Source organism: Canis lupus, chromosome 19, assembly GCF_011100685.1.
Source record: "Canis lupus familiaris isolate Mischka breed German Shepherd chromosome 19, alternate assembly UU_Cfam_GSD_1.0, whole genome shotgun sequence".
NCBI lineage: Eukaryota > Metazoa > Chordata > Mammalia > Carnivora > Canidae > Canis > Canis lupus.
This window is the reverse complement of record NC_049240.1, coordinates 21,452,518-21,469,939: the sequence shown is the minus strand read 5'-3', so window position 1 is coordinate 21,469,939 and position 17,422 is coordinate 21,452,518. Positions and strand designations below refer to the sequence as shown.

Sequence of the window (17,422 nt, the reverse complement as noted above, 5' to 3'; positions counted from 1 at the left end):
AAATTGCTCTTCTGTGGCCTATTCTATCATAAATATAGCGTTCTTTGGATAAAATAGTAAGAAACAACATAAATAGTGAGAAACACTCTGTGCTGGTTTTGGGTGGTGCAGTTTGTCATATTCTTCTTTTATTTTTATTTAACTATCATTCCTGAAGACCATTTCCTTTTCCTTTGTCACTGGCAAGCATCATAGCCCTTCTTTTGTTTAGTTAGAATCTCTTGAGAATAGAGCAGGAGAGGTTTTTCTTTCAAGTTATTGCATGTGGTCTTTCATGGAGCCAATCTCTTGAGATCTGCCATGCATAAAACTTACAGAAAGAGTGCATCTGTTGGATTCAGGTGCTGGCACAGCTGGGGACACACTTCCTTTGCCCCTGTGTGTCACACAGTAGTAATGCTGGGCTACCCTCAGTTCTGTCTGGGCCTGTAAGGGCACTATAGGAATGGGCATCACAGAAATGGTAACTTGAAGCACATGCCTCTGGTTTCAATAGAAGTGAGGTGGGAGGGATGGCCAGAAGACAACTTCTGCCACATCTCCTTTCACAATTCTCAGTCCTGGGACAAGAATAAAATCTGCAGTTGCCTCCCTAAGAGAGAGGCTCAAGTGCAGCCACCCAATACCATCGCTAGGTACAGGGAATCTAGAGGAATATGTGAAAGTTGTTGGGTTGGTGGTACACATTTGCGCTTAAGGTACTGCAGAGCTAGTCTCCTGGTCTGACCAGGCCAAGGACACAGGCTCTAAGCAGGGTGGCCAGTGTTTCTGCTCATGTCTGATATCACTATTACAAGCACACAGTGCTGGGCCTGCTCGCCAGCCAGGGTCCTGACCCAGCCTAAGACTTCCCCCCTCATGCCTGCCTGCAGCCCATGGCCCAGCCCTTCCAGGATTCAGGGCAAATGCTGGCCTGAGCTAGTATTGATTAGGCCTTACCCACTTTAGAAAACCCATCATCTCATTTTTACACTAAAGGAAATTTGGCAAGATACTTTACGTCTAGCATAGCATTCATCTCCTCTATGTACTACAGTATGTATGGGCTGTTCAAAAGATTCAGTGTGTCCCAATTTAGGAGTCTCTCATGGTTTGTCTCACTCTCTAATTTTTCCCAGTCAATTCTTCTCCTTTCCCTCATAATCCCTTTCACTATTTCTTGTATTCCAGGAGAAGGGTATTTGATGGGATGAGCCCTGGGTGTTACAGTATATGTTGGCAAATTGAATTTACATACAACTAAATAAAGATTTTAAAAATGAATGAAGTTTAAGTTTGTCTCAAGTACCTAAGATCACTGAAAGCACAAGGGAGTCACATGATAATCCCAGTGGGATGTCACTCTCATGGTCACATACAATTCCAGCCACTGGGCCCCCACCCCATTGCAACTACTCTGGCATTGCCTGGATTGGCTTTTGATCAACTTGTTAAGGTGGTTCACATAAAAAGCTGATCATTACTCCACCATTCCCACATCGTAAAATAAAATGGTTGTTGGAAGTGAAGGAGAAGGGAAATGAGCAATTGATTAAGAGGAAGAAGACGGAGTGAAACATGAGTGATCAGAAAAAGGGACCCAAACATGGGAACAGAAAGTCATAGGTAATTTGGGGGCCTCTTGGAGGAATTGGATGAGACACCTTGTTTCCTGGTTCCAGATATAGAATTTGAGACCGGGGAAGGCACAGATACTCTGGAGGCCATTCACCACATAGAATTGAAGAGATCATGGTTAAAGGGGTGTGAAGGTGAGCGGACTAGAGCAGAGGGCAAAATTAAGTTCCCAGTTTGAAGACATAGGTCCTAGGAGCTGTGACTCATATCCTCCTGTCCCCTAAACTGTTCCCTATTCTTTCCCCAGGCCAACACATTCCTGTTTTTATGCTGCTGCACAAGTAAGGTTATTTTGGTGACTGTGAAGACTCAGATCCTTAAATCAACATTGTATGTAATTTATTTCCTCTCATGATTTTCACACTATATTGTTTAATAATTACTTATTATATTTTGAGAGAGAGACTCTGTGGGTTGAGGGGTGAAAAGTGAGAGAGAATTCCATGTAGATTGCCTACAAATCCTACTATTGAACTCAAACCAGCACTCTGAGACAAGGACCTGAGCCAAAATCTTGAATAGGATACTTACATACTGGGTCACCAAGCACCACTATTCTCTCTCTTAATGCCATGCTCCTTTGTAGGACCGTCATCCTGCAGCATTTGCTTTCATCCAGGCACTTGTCACTTTGAGATGTTTATTTTTTTAAGATATTTAATTTTTTTTTTAATTTATGATAGTCACACACACACACACAGAGAGAGAGAGAGAGAGAGAGAGAGAGATAGGCAGAGGGAGAAGCAGGCTCCATGCACTGGGAGCCCAACGTGGGATTTGATCCCGGGTCTCCAGGATCGCGCCCTGGGCCAAAGGCAGGTGCTAAACCGCTGCACCACACAGAGATCCCTACTTTGAGATCTTTAAATGTATCATCTCACTCTTGAGCCCAGGGAAACAACTTCCCTAGCATTTCCCTGGTGGGTGATTCCAAGTCTACCTGGAAAATTGAAAGTATAGATCATAGTCATACCGTTCATTCAGAGATTTCCTCCCACAGCCAATCCAGGAACCAACCAATTATCTTGCTGTCAGCCAAACGAGAAGTCCTCATCTATATAATATAGAGAGTAGGACATTTGGCGGTGTACACCAGAACCTGTGGGAAAACTGGTTCAAGTTGCTACAGAATAGCCCTTATACGTCTCAAGCTACAGGCTTAGGATTCTACACCATACCCACTCTCCCACCTAGACCTATGTATAACTGAGAGCTTTCATAACACTAGTCCCAATTTCCTCCCTAGGACCCACCAATCAGAAAAAAATCAGCCTTGACAATCACATAGGATGACTCACTTCTGGACAACTCACTCTAGTCTCTCCATAAAATACCTGCCCATCGTGGCATAACTGAAGTCTTCCATTTACCCCACTAGAGTCAGTTTGCAGCCTTCTGTCTGAAGTTGGGGCCCTGCTCAACACTAATAACAGTGGCTGATTCCCTTGCTCTAACAAAAACTTAGTCAATTTTCTTTGCTATTGTCATTTGGTTGGCCGTTGTTCATTATACAGGCAATCACAAGGGGTCCACAACACCTTCACAGCCTCCTGTTGCTTTGAGCAAGGGTTGTGCTCACAGAGTCCTCCTGTGCCTGGATCCTGGCAGCTATAGAGTCCATGGTGACATAGAGAGGAAGCCCTGGATTTGCAATGTGTTCTCTGAGACAGTTCCTAGGCGGTTTGTACTGAGTCGGGCACCTGAGATTTGTTTTTGTTCCCATTTCTTTGGACTATTTTGTGGAATCAGACTATTCTTATAGGTCTCCTTATGCTGTGTGGTTTTGTTACCATTTTCTGCTGTGCTGTGTTAAACTGGTGTGTGTAATAAGAAGAAATATCTGAGCATAGAAGCATAAATAATGCCCAGTGAGTCTTCTCTGAGCTATCCTCCCAGAGCAGTGAGCTTCAGGATCTCACAGGACTGGCATCCACCCTGAAGAACTTTGCTAAGGTTCACCAATCCCATCAGTAGAGCTTCTCTATCTACTTTTGTGTCCTGAGAGTATTCACTCTGAGGTTGTGCCTGCTGGGGTGGACAGATCATTGGCTGTTTGTTCTGCAGTGTCCAGTTGTCCTTTTGGGCACTCACAGCATGAGGTACACAAATGTGATATTTCTATCAACTGTCACCAGCTGTCTTGGGATCATCTAAAACTGAACCCTCCCCTCTACCTGAAAAAGTGTGTTTTGCTTTTACGCCTGCTTCTCAAAATCATAATTCCTGATCCCCACCACTTCACCAATGCTGTTTTGGGTCTTCAAGGCCATCTCTCAATGACCAGAACTGAAAAAATTATTCCCTAGAGAAATCTCTTATAAAAAGGAAGATGAATGGGCAGCACCATTGATTGATACACTGAGGCCCCACAAAGGATTTCGGCATCAAAAGTTGTTTCATTAACCGTTTGTATGGCCAAAGCTAAAGAACAATTTGACAACGCTAGGCAAGAATAAAATAGAGGCACATTTTTAGTAAATGCTCCCCTCTCCCATTCCTCCAGCTATTTGCCTGTCTCCACTTCTATTCTTAGTATCCCGGTTTCTCTCCCACCTGCACCTCCTTCTCACTACCCCCTTCTCCAGATACCTCATTTTTCCTGACAATTCACATGAAGCACCAAAGTGCTATTTGCATAAAATAGCCAGGTGTGCAGGAAAGAACAGATAATTGAAACCTTGAACTTAAGGTTAAAGAAGAGATATACTTACAGATTTTTCTACCCCAAGGAGAGCCAGGACAAATTCCTATACTATTTAGAATTCTATGAGGTGTATATTTGACCTTGTATTATCTGACCAATGTCAGCTCATACACACACACACACACATACACACACACATGGTTTGGTCCCTCAGATCCATTTTGAATGGCAAAGCTGATTGGACTGATCTGGAAAGACACCTACATGGTCACCTTTTCTGCAGTAAATGAAAAGTCAAGAAACAAACAGGAGTTTAGAGGAGTGGCCAGGACATTTTTTTTTGGCTTAGGTCATGAACTCAGGCTCCTGAGTTAAAGTCTTACCTCAGGCTCCATGGATGAAAATCCTGCTTAAGATTCCTTTCCTCATCATCTACCTGCACCCCATCTGGACTTACATTCTTTCCCTCTCTCAAGAAGACAATAATAAAACAAGAATGAAATAAAAAATAATTGAGCTTTCAAGCTATTGAAAAATCCACAATGAATAGTTTCTGTATTCAACAAAATGAAAGAAGTGAGTCTGAAAAACAATATGGTTCATGATTCCAAATATATAACATATTCAAAAAAGAAAGCTGTAGAATGTGAATTGGATCCATGTATTTGTTCCCAATCTTCACAAGAAGTAATATAGAGTTCAAAGAAAATTACAATTTTGCTAGAACACAGTTCACTGTTTAAGATGTAACCTATTTAACAGGGGAAAATATTTTCAGCACTCCATTTAAATAAGAAAAACTTTCATAATCCTGTGAGTTCCCTGGAGTAAGTAGACACTAGCAAGGATGGTTATCCAGTCCATTCCCTTCATTACATACTGGTTCTACCATTGTAAATTAGGATCTGGAAGATACGAAAGCCTTTCAGTATGGAGACTAGAGGGCAGTACCTTACTACATGCAGAGATGGTAAAATGTTAAAGAACTCAGGAAATTACCAAAGTGTTTCACCACTAAGGTAAAGAAAATGTCCCTCAAATTTTCCTAGCAGCATTTTCCTGCTCTTCAACTGGAGATGTTTCTGAAGTAAGGGACAAATGTGAAAAAAAATGCCCATCACTGAAAGTGACCTTATCAGGTCTATGTAAAAAATGAGCAATGACAGTCTAAGATGTTCAAACTTTAACTTTAAAAAAATTCAGAATTGGACAAACTAAGAAAGCTACTCAAACTGCCTCCTCAGACATTTTTTGAAGCAGTCATTGGAAAGGTGCATTGACCCAAGACTTTCAGAATAGGCAAATGATGATAGATATTGGGCAGCTTCCTCCCAAGATAATGGGCCAAGATGCTCATCCAATTCATTTCCATTCCCTTTCCCTCCTCAGGGAAAGCTCAGTTAAAATAATTATTTTCACTTTGCACAAACCACTTGTGGCCCTTCATCCAGAATAACTCATTGCCCCCACCTTTACTTTTTATTATACTTGCTATACTAATTATAATCATAGTTATGTTAGGACATAGCAAAAAGAAGCCATAATTCTCCCTTTCTGACTGCTGGATATGCCATCCATCACTGAAGTTCATGATAAATCCTTCTGGGAAATGTGGATTTCATCCAATGAAATGAATCACCGAAGCTGAAATTTACACCTCATATGTGAGTTCCCACTTAAGATCACTTTTGTTAGTTCAGACAAATTACTTGGAGAAGTTCCTATTCAGGCCAAAGATTAGAAAAATGTTGCCATGGGTGGATATTGCACAAATTAATAAGCCGGAAAAACATTGATCTCTAATTTTGGCAAATGTTCTGATCATAAAATATATGAACCAAAAAACAAAATGTATTACCCAGATGGAATATGGATCAGTGGAATCCTATAGGGATGAATAGTGATGGATGGTCACATTGCCCTAGATTTCTTGTTGGCTGGTGTGGGGGCATTGGTGTCATTGTTAACAACATCTATACTTGGCTGAACAATCAAGTTGTGTAGGCCGAACAAATGTGAGGTCCTTAGGGAAGAATCTGCTTGGCTTTCAGGTTGATTCTCTTGGCTTTCAGGATTTGTTCCTTGGTCTGGTTTAGGCAGATTGGATTCTTTGTTTTGAGGCACTTTTTATGGACTCTTAACTTGTTCTTTGTACATTTGTTTGTTTTCATAGTGGTCATAGCCCTGGTCCATTGCATTCTATCTGGAGCCTCACGAATGGTCAAGAAGACCTTCCAATTCATATTAATATGAAGGTGGCTAGACCATATGCAGCAGCATATGTGGGATCTCTGTTTTCTCTGAGTGGGTCAACCTCCCCCAAGTGAGATAAGGATCAAAATGGGAGACTGCAAATAGGAGACCCAAACGGGCTGTGGCGTGACCACAGATACACTTGAACACTGCTGTGAATTTGTCAGCAACCCTCTAAGGAAACCAACCAATTCTCTAGGCTTTCCCACTTACAGTAAGTCAAAACAATATCTTGGGTAAGAAGCCCAGGGAGCTAAACAATAACCCTTGTCATAATTGCAAGGGATGCCCTGCAATAGGACTCTGAACCATGCTCCCTGCACCACTCATGGCTGATCAGCGACATTCAGTGTTTGAAACCCAGGTCAGGAGTCAGAGTGACACCAATAGATTAGGTAAGGTGATCAGTGTCAGATATTCTATAGAAACTGGAGATGCCAGGCGCAAAGCGTCAGGTTGAGACCGTGTCCTCCATCCAGAATGTTAATCTTCGATGAGAAACACAGAGAGATAGACAGATATACAGGCAGATGCAGAAAAATGCTCCATGCAAGGTGCTAAATGTGGGACTTGATTACAGCTCCTAAGATCATGCCCTGAGATGAAGGAAGACGCTCCACTGCTGAGACAATCAGGTGTCCCCAGAAAGATAATCATCCAAATGTACGATGGGTTAGAGGCACAGAGGTAAATTATGGTTAAGCAAGAAATAGAAAAAATGGAATGCTAGAAGACAGATATGTCAAATGCATATGGCTGGGGCCTGTGTCCTAATCCTCAATCCTATGTGTTCTCCAGAATGATAGTAATCCATGAAAGACAGAGAGGCAGAGACACAGGCAGATGGAGATGCGTGCTCCATGCAAATAGCCCAATGTGGGACGCAATCAGGGGTCTTAGGATGATACCTTGAGAAGAAATCAGGTGCTCTGCTCCTGAGCCACTCAGGTGTCCCGAGAATTACAATCATCCAACTGTAGGATGGGGTAGAGGCACAGAGGGAACTTATGGTTAAGCAAGAAATATAAAAAGTAGGTGCTGGAATCCAGATGTAAGTGTCATGCAGATGGCTGGGGTCTGTGTCCTAATCCTTAGGATCTGAAAGTCAGGTTGCTATGTACATTGTGGAAATGACAGAGACAGGTTGGCATTGAGAATGAGAGAAGAGCACAGGTGTTGAACCAACTTGCAGAATTGTCCCAAAGTTTGTATCCCCAAACCTAAGCACCACTCTGTCCTCAGCACTGCATCCACCAGCGACCAGGATCTGTTTCCCAGGAGAGGATCCATATCTCAGGATGATTTTCTCTCTCAGATTTCATTAGTGAGGCCAACCAGCAGTCTCTGAACCGCCCTGTCCCTCCAAGAATCAGTCACTGTCCCCATGACATTATGTTGGTTATATTGACTGCCTCCCTGCTCAACCCACCCCTCCACTAACACATTCCTGTCACCTGATCCCTGTCCATTTCTCTCCTCTTATTTGGCCTATACATTAGTGTTTCTCTCCAGTATCAAAAAAGAAGAGAGGAGTGGTCATGGATATGTTGCTATACTCCCTTAAAATCAATCTATTAATGAAAACGAATCCTTTCAAATTGAAGGACACCTTCATGATTTGCAAGACTCCTTGGAGAATGAAAACAACTCTGCACAACTTGTAAACAGCCTGTCCATTCTTTGACCTTAGCGTCTTGGGAGACAAGGAGCTTCACCCACCCCTTCCTCTTATGACAACTCTGGCCTTGTAGAGAGGTGAATATGACATTAGAAGTAATCTATCTTGTTCAATGTCCCCAGTCTACAGGTGAGGTGAGAGAAATGCACAGGCTTTCTCCTACCCTTGAGAGGGCTACCAGGCTTTGATCCCAGCATTGAAAGAACTGGAGATACCCCTAGCAGGTGGAAGAACCCAGCATGGGGCCATGACCCTGATGTTGCGAACAGACCTATCACTCAGTAGCTAGTATAGCAAAGTCACACAGGAGTAGAGAACCTGGCCCTTTGGCCCAGAGCCCTCAGTCCTCAATGTTGTATTTAGGAAACCAGCTCTATGGGAACATGAAATGGAGAGCTTGTGGCTACTTTAGCAGGGTCACACAGACCTCTAGAATTCCCAGGCCAGGGAGGATCTCGAGAGGCTAGACGTAGGTCTGTCTAGAAAGCAGAATATAAAGCTACTTCATACTTACCAGGATACAGTGTAGTGCAAATGTAAATCTATGCATTGGAAACAAACCAAAAACTCATTTGACCCACTGTATGGAGACATTTGATGTATTATGTTAGTCTCAACAGAACCTACCCACTCTCAGACATGTGCCTGTATCATAATACAGATGACCATGGATGGTCTTGATTCAAGATGTTATACTCTTGGCCTGACCTTAAAACCTTGGAATTGTTCCCCCTCTACCCTCATGTTGCCTGTTTTCTCTCTTTGGCATCCTTTTGCCTCTCTGTTTCTCCTGTCTTAATGTACAGCCCATGGCCTGAATTCCTTGGTCACCCATGGAATCCATGGGGGACCTGTCTCTGGACCCTAGACCCTCACACTTGGTATCACTCATCAAAAACATTCACCCCTGGGCATGACATGTAGCTGCATCTGGGGCTGCACCTGCCACAACCCTCTGGCTAGGGGAGAGGATTCTTTCTCAGGCACTTTTAGTCAAAATGGTTTTGAAACAAGAGTAGGGGCAGGAGGGGAGCATCAATGGAGAAATATCCCTTTCAATCTCAAGGAAATGATGTGGAAAGGATTCTGGGATCAATGTGGTCTCCAGTCTGCAGAGTCTCACATGTGGAAGATCAGAAACAAGAATTAGATGTGTTACTGATACTGGAATTCCACTGAGATTTAAAGAGAGATCAGCTGGAATGCTACAGATAAGATTTTTTTTTGCTTCTAACAACTTAGGAAGGCAGAAAAAAGAGGAATCAAGCAGGGGAGGGACACTGCCAAGAGCAGAGCTACATCCTGATGGGAAATCCTCAGGGACATGAAGCCCAGCCCCAGAAAAACAGATATTTTATAAATCCTCCCTGGATTCTTCCCAGACACAATGGCACTGAGCAGTGAACTTGGGCAGTATGGCAGGAGGGGCAGTGGAGCCTCCAGGGTCCCAGAGTCACTAACAGAGGAGGTGTGCCCAGGGGACAGTGCTATGCACACTGTGGGCTGACCTTGGCAAAGCACTGGAGTGTGCACCTGGCTGGGTCTCGGGGAGAAGCTGGTCAGTCAGCATGGGGTCAAGACAAATGGGTCTGCACCCTGCTGCCTTTGGGAGCTGTGGCCCTAGAAGCATGATTTGAACAGCTCAGGCCCCGAATCCCACGGAACTGGGGACACAACCCAGGATCACCCACCTGCCCTGGGATAAGCAGAGGTGACGGGAAACAGGACTGCAAGGACACTCATGCCACTGGGTGCCCCCAGGCTGTACTGATCATGGCCCACTGCCCTCCAGAACATCCAGGTCAGTTTAGACTGGGAGACTGTCGCAGTTACTGTGGGGAGCTGACTGCAGACCTGGAGAGCTGCCTGCAGCCAGTCTTCTTGTCCCTCCTAGTGTCACCTTGTGCCTGGGAGAGGCAGGGCCACCATGGACAGAGGCCTCACAGGACAAACAGATCCCACTGAGCCCTGCACCTGGTGGTGGTGGGCCATTTCCTCAAGTACACACATCTGCGAATCAGCACAGCAGGCCCTCTTCCAGAATACCAGCTGATAGGACAGGGGAAGAGCAAGTTATGGACCAAGCAGTGCTGGAAAGCTCCAGGGGATTTCGAGGGATTTACAGTATATAGAACTAGAGGGTACCCCTTTTTCTACCTTTTGCCGTGCAACTCTTTTTTATATCAGACTAAAATTTACTAATTTTTTTCTCTTTCCCACCTTAACTACAATATTTTACTGCCTCTTCATTTTTAAGTTTCTTTCTTTTTGACTCTCATATTTCTAAAATCACATGTTCTAGATAGATTATCCACTTCTAGATTCCCTTCAACATACTCAATTTAATTTTGGGAGATAAAGGAGATTTTTTTGGGGGGGTGTAATTTTTGCTTCCTCTGCTTCATTCTGTTATACAATTGTGGAAGTTAATACTTTCTAAAACATGACTAGCATGCACCCACAATCAAGTGGTATACCATGCTGGTTCATTCTGTAAGATTATATTCTCATTCTGCTGCCCTCACTTATCTCGTTTAAGTTTTGGTGGTCAATGTTGTCGTTTCTTCAAGTATTGCTGGTGTATATAAATTTTGGAATGCGTGTCTTCTAACATACAGAAATAAATGCACTCAGAACCAAAAGGATCTAGGACTGTCTAGGACAACTTAGGTGGAGCAGATTTCTCTCCACTACAATTTCTTCACCATCACCTTTCCCTGTCACCCTCCTGTTTTCCTTTCTTCTCCTTTTTTCTTTTTTTCTCATAACTTTTGCTTTTTCTCTTCATTTTTCTTCTTTCTTTCTTTTCATCTTCTTTGGGATCCTTAGCCTTGTATTATTTTACTACTTTGTATTAAATTAGTTTTTCACTTTAGTGGTCTCTTCGTTTTATTTTGTTCTGATCACTGTTTTCATTTTCTGGTCTCGGACCATGTCAGAGTCGCCTAGAGGTGAAATTTACTTAAGTCGTGGTTGATATTCTTGACTCACTGTTCTCAAACAGCAACTGCACACTGAGCAAAATGACTATAAAGAACACCTCACTAAAAAAGAATGAGTTAGAAACAGTAATCTTGAGCACAGTATTACAGAATTTGGATTACAACTGGATGTCAGAAAGCCAATTCAGAAGCCCAATTATATAGTTACAGGTGGCTCTGGAAAAACGCATAAAGGATTCAAGAGACTTCATGACTGCAGGATTTAGATCTAATCAGGCCAAAATTAAAAATCAATTAAATGACATGCAATCCTATCAAGGAGGGTTAAAGACATAGAAAATAATGAGTGACATAGAAGACAATTTGATGCCAAGGAAGGAAGCTGAGGCAAAAAGGGAAAAATAATTTAAAGAACATGATGAAAGGTTAAGAGAAATAAATAACAGCCTCAGGAGGAATAATTTATGTTTAATTGGGGTTCTAGGGGGCACCAAGAGGGACAGAGGACCAGAAGCATACTTGAAAAAATCATAGCTCAGAACTTGCCTAATTTGGGGAGGGAAGCAGGTTTTCAGATTCAGGAGATAGAGAAGTTCCTCAAAAAAAAAAAAAAAAAAAAAAAGATCAACACCTCGACATTTCATAGTGAAACTTGCAAATTCCAAAAATAAAGAGAAAATCCTTAAAACAGAAATAGCCAAGAGATGCCTAACTTATATGGGGGGGAAATATTATAATAACAGCAGACTTCTCTACAGAGCCCCGGCAGGCCAGAAAGGACTGGTTGGATATATTCAGGGTGCTTAATGAGAAGAACATGGAGCCAAGAATACTTTATTCAACAAGGCTCTCATTCAGAATAGAAGGAGATATCAAGAGCTTCCAAGATAGGCAGAAACTGAAAGAATATGTGACCACCAAACCAGCTCTGCAGAAATATTAAGGAGGACTCTGTAAAAGAGAGAAAGTCCAAGGAAACAAACCAAAAAACAGGGACTGAATAGGTATTATGATGACACAAAATTCATATCTTTTAATAGTAACTCTGAACATGAATGGGCTTAATGATTCCATTAAAAGACACAGGGTTTAAGACTGGATAAAAAAGTAAGACCCATCTATTTGCTGTCTTCATGAGACTCATTTGAGACCTAAGGACACCAACAACCTAATGATAAAAGGTTGCAGAAAAATTTATCATTTAAATGGTCCTAATAGGGATCCCTGGGTGGTGCAGTGGTTTGGCGTCCGCCTTTGGCCTAGGGCACAATCCTGGAGACCCGGGATCAAATCCCACGTTGGGCTCCCAGTGCATGGAGCCTGCTTCTCCTTCTGCCTGTGTCTCTGCCTCTCTCACTCTCTCTCTCTCTCTCTGTGAATATCATAAATAAATAAAAATTAAAAAAATAAACAAACAAACAAATAAATAAATAGTCCTAATAATAAAGCAAGGGTAGCTATCCTCATATCAGATATATTAAAGTTTATCCCAAAGACTGTAGTAAGAGATGAAGAGGGACACTATATCGTACTGAAAGGGTCTATCCAACAAGAATACCTAACAATCACGACTGTTTATGCCCCTAATGTGAGAGCTGCCAAGAATATCAATCAATTATCAAACAAATAAACACATATTTAGATAATCATACACTAATACTGGGAGACTTCAACACGATGCTTACTGCAAATGACAGATCTTCTAAGTACACCACCTCCAAGAAACAAGAGCTTTATCATTTTTATTTTTTATTGGAGATCAATTTTCCAACACATGCATAGCACCAGCGCTCTTCATACCAAGTGCCCCCTCAGTGCCCATCATCCAGTCACCCCAACACCTGCCAACCTCACCTTCCACTACCCCTTCTTCATTTCCCAGAGTTAGGTATCACTCATGTTTTGTCACCTTCACTGATATTTTCACTCATTTTTCTCCTTTTCCTTTATTCTCTTCACTAATTTTTATATTCCCCAAATGAATGAGACCATATAATGTTTGTCCTACTCCGATTGACTTATTTCACTCAGCATACTACCCTCCAGGTCCATCCAGTCAAAGCCAATGGTGGGTATTTGTCATTTCTAATGGCTGAGTAATATTAAATGAAACAACAACTTTAAATAATACACTGGAACACATGGATTTCACAGATATTTTCAGAAGTTTACAACAAAACGCAACTGGATACACATATTCTCAAATGCACATAAAACTTTCCCCAGAATAGAAAATGTACTGGGTCACAAATCAGGTCTGAAGTGATATTAAAAATTAGGGATTGTCCCCTGTCTATTTTCAGATCATAATGTCTTGAAACATGAACTCAATTACAGGAAGAAATTTGGAAGATATTCAAAAACTGGAGGTTAAAGACCATCTTGACAAAGGATGAAAGGGTCAACCAGTAAATTCAAGAAGAGTTAAAAAGCTACACATCTATAGATAGAGACATGATAAATAGCCCTCACGCATCCCAGAGAGAAGTGGCAGAATGCTGTCTGACCTTTTTTTATCAAGTCCCCCCATGTGGGAGGGAGGGGCAAGATGGCAGAAGAGTAGGGTTCCCGTCACCTGTCTCCACCAAATTACCTAAATAACCTTCAAATCACCCTGAAAATGTACAAATTTGGCCTGAGATTTAAAGAGAGAACAGCTGGAATGCTACAGTGAGAAGAATTCACGCTTCTGTCAAGGTAGGAAGACAGGGAAAAAAGAAATAAAGAAACAAAAGGCATCCAAGGGGGAGGGGCTCCGTGAGGAGACAGACTAAGGCCGGGGCGAGTTCCGCCAGGACAGGAAAGCACTGTCCCGGAGAAGCAGGATCTTCACCAATCTTCCCAGACAGAAAAGGGCTCTCAGGGAGTTAGAGCAAGACCCCAGGAGTGCAGGGATGCCCTCAGGCTCCCTGGGACACTAACAGATCACCTGTGCCCCAGGAAGAGTGCGTCCAGCTCCTTAAAGGGTGGCAGCACACATGCGGCTTGACCCGGGATCAGCTCAGAGGGGCTCAGGCAGAGGCTCTGCTTGGAGGGGGCTGAACGGCTCTGGGAGCAACATGGAGGGGCTCTGGTGGGGGCTCTGCAGAGAGGGGGCTGTCAGCACTGGGAGCAGCTCTGAGGGGCTCAGGCGGTGGATCTGCGGAGAGGGGGCTGCACATGCTGGGAGCACAAATCCAACAGCACAGCCACGGGTGCACAATGTGCCGGGGGCAAAGCCAAGTATCTGACCATCCCCCAGACAGGCAGAGGCTAGGAGGGCCCAGGACAGCAAGGACACTCCTGCACAAGCTGAGAAATCAGCGGCCACACCCTTGGAGAATCCAGGCCCCTGCAGACTGAAAGCTCCATAGTTACTGAGGGAGCTGAATTCAGGGCTCCAGGGCTGGCCACTGCCACTGTGCTCGTTCTTCCTGGGGCCTCACGGGATAAACAACACCCACTGAGCCCAGCACCAGGCAAGGGGAAGAACAGCTCTCCAAGTGCTACCACCAGAAAATCAGCACAACAGGCCCCTCCCCCAGAAGATCAGGTAGAGTTAACAGAAGTTCCAGGTGAAGTCAAGGGACTTAAATTATACAGAAACAGAAGACACTCCCCCATGTTTTTTTGTTTGTTTTGTGTTGTTTTGTTTGCTTTTTGATTTCTGTTTGCTTCCCCCACCTATTCTTTCCTTTCTTTCTTTTTCTTTCTCTATTTCTTCTCCTTCTTTCTTTTGTTCTTCCTTTTTTGTTTTTCTTATTCTCTTTTCTTTCCTTCTTTCTCTCCTTTCTTTTTCTCCTTTTCCTAATACAACTTGTTTTTGGCCACTCTGCACTGAGCAAAATGACTAGAAGGAAAACCTCATCTCAAAAGAAAGAATCAGAAACAGTTTTTTCTCCCACAGAGTTACAATATTTGTATTACAATACAATGTCAGAAAGCCAATTCAGAAGCACTATTATACAGCTACTGGTGGCTCTAGAAAAAAGCATAAAGGACTCAAGAGACTTCATGATTGCAGAATTTAGATCTAATCAGGAAGAAATTAAAAATCAATTGAATGAGATGCAATCCAAACGAGAAGTCCTAATGATGAGGGTTAATGATGTGGAAGTACAAGGGAGTGACATAGAAGACAAGTTGATGGGAAAGAGAGAAACTGAGGAAAAAGACAAACAATTAAAAGGCCATGAGGATAGATTAAGGGAAATAAATGACAGCCTGAGAAAGAAAAATCTATGTTTAAGTGAGGTTCCTGAGGGCGGCGAAAGGGACAGAGGTCCAGAATATGTATGTGAACAAATCATAGCTGAAAACTTTCCTACTCTGGGAAGGGAAACAGGCAGTCAGAAACAGGAAATAGAGAGGTCCCCCCAAAAATCAATAAAAACCATCCAACAGCTTGACATTTAATAGTTAAGCTTGCAAATTCCAAAGATAAAGAGAAGATCCTTAAAGCAGCAAGAGACAAGGAATCACTGAATTTTATGGGGAAGAGTATTAGGGTAACAGCAGACCTCTCCACAGAGAGCTGGCAGGCCAGAAAGGGATGTCAGGATATATTCAGGGTCCTAAATGAGAAAAACATGCAACCGAGAATACTTTATCCAGCAAGGCTATCATTCAAAATGGAAGGAGAGATAAAGAGCTTCCAAGACAGGTAAGAACTGAAAGAATATGTGACCTCCAAACCAGCTCTGCAAGAAATTTTAAGGGGGATTCTTAAAATTCCCCTTGAAGAAGAAGTCTTCTAAACACAACATCTCAAAAGAAACAAGACTTTAAATGATACACTGAACTAGATGGATTTCACAGATATCTACAGAACTTTACATCCAAACTCAAGTGATTAAACTTTCTTCTCAAGGGCACAAGGAACTTTCTTCAGAATGGACCACATACTGGGTCACAAATCGAGTCTGAAATGATACCGAAAGATTGGGATAGTCCCCTGCTTATTCTCAGACCATAATGCCTTGAAATTAGAACTAAATCACAAGAAGTTTGGAAGGACTTCAAACATGTGGACGTTAAGGACCATCCTGCTAAACGATAAAAAGTCCTAAATGGATATTAAGGAAGAATTTAAAAAGATTCATGGAAACTAATGAGAATGAAGATACAACCATTCAAAATCTGTGGGATTCAGCAAAAGCAGTCCTGAGAAGGAAATACATTGCAATAAAGCATCCATTCAAAAACTGTAAAGAACTCAAATACAAAAGCTAAACTTACCACTAAAGGGCTAGAGAAAAAACAACAAATAGATCCTACACCTAGCAGAAGAAGAGAGTTAATTAAGATTTGAGCAGAACTCAAAGAAATTGAGACCAGAAAAACTGTGGAACAGATCAACAAAATGAGGAGTTGGTTCTTTGAAAGAATGAATAAGATAGATAAACCATTAGCCAGCCTTATTAAAAAGAAGAAAGAGAAGACTCAAATTTATAAAGAGAGATCGCCATCAACACCAAGGAAATACAAATGATTTTAAAAACATGTTATAAACAGCTATACACCAATAAATTAGGCAATCTAGAAGAAATGGACACATTCCTTGAAAGGCACAAACTACCAAAACTGGAACAGGAAGAAATAGAAAATCTGAACAGACCAATAACCAGGGAGGATATTGAAGCAGTCATCAAAAACCTCCCAAGACACAAAAGTCCAGGGCTAGATGGATTCCCATGGGAATTCTATGAAAAGTTTAAAGAAGAAACCACCTATTCTACTAAAACTGTTTGGAAAGATAGAAAGAGATGGAGTACTTCCAGATTCATTCTATGAGGCCAGCATCACCTTAATTCCAAAACCAGACAAAGATCCCACCAAAAAGGAGAATTATAGACCAATATTCCTGATGAACATGGATGCAAAAATTCTCAACAAGATACTAGCCAATAGGATCCAACAATACATTAAAAACATTATTCACCATGACGAAGTAGGATTTATCCTCGGGACACAAGGCTGGTTCAACACTCGTAAAACAATCAATGTGATTCATCATATCAGCAAGAAAAAAAAAAAACAAGAACCATATGATCCTCTCATTAGATGCAGAGAAAAACATTTGACAAAATACACATCCATTTCTGAACAAAACTCTTCAGAGTGAAGGGATAGATGGAACATTCCTCAACATCTTAAAAGCCATCTATGAAAAGCCCACAGTAAATATCATTCTCAATGGGGAAGCACTGGGAGCCTTTCCCTTAAGATTACGAAAAGACAGAGATGTCCTCTTTCACCACTGCTATTCAACATAGTACTGGAAGTCCTAGCTTCAGCAATCAGACAAAA

General features: G+C 42.2%; 1 long non-coding RNA gene across 1 annotated transcript in view; it reads left to right on the top strand.

The window, feature by feature from the left end:
- Positions 1–1,879, top strand: part of LOC102156811 — a 56,789-nt gene extending 54,910 nt beyond the window's left edge. The window contains exon 5 of the long non-coding RNA XR_005373998.1: positions 1,865–1,879. This is a non-coding gene — a long non-coding RNA (uncharacterized LOC102156811). The remainder of the gene's footprint in view (positions 1–1,864) is intronic.
- The last annotated feature ends 15,543 nt before the right edge of the window (positions 1,880–17,422 follow it).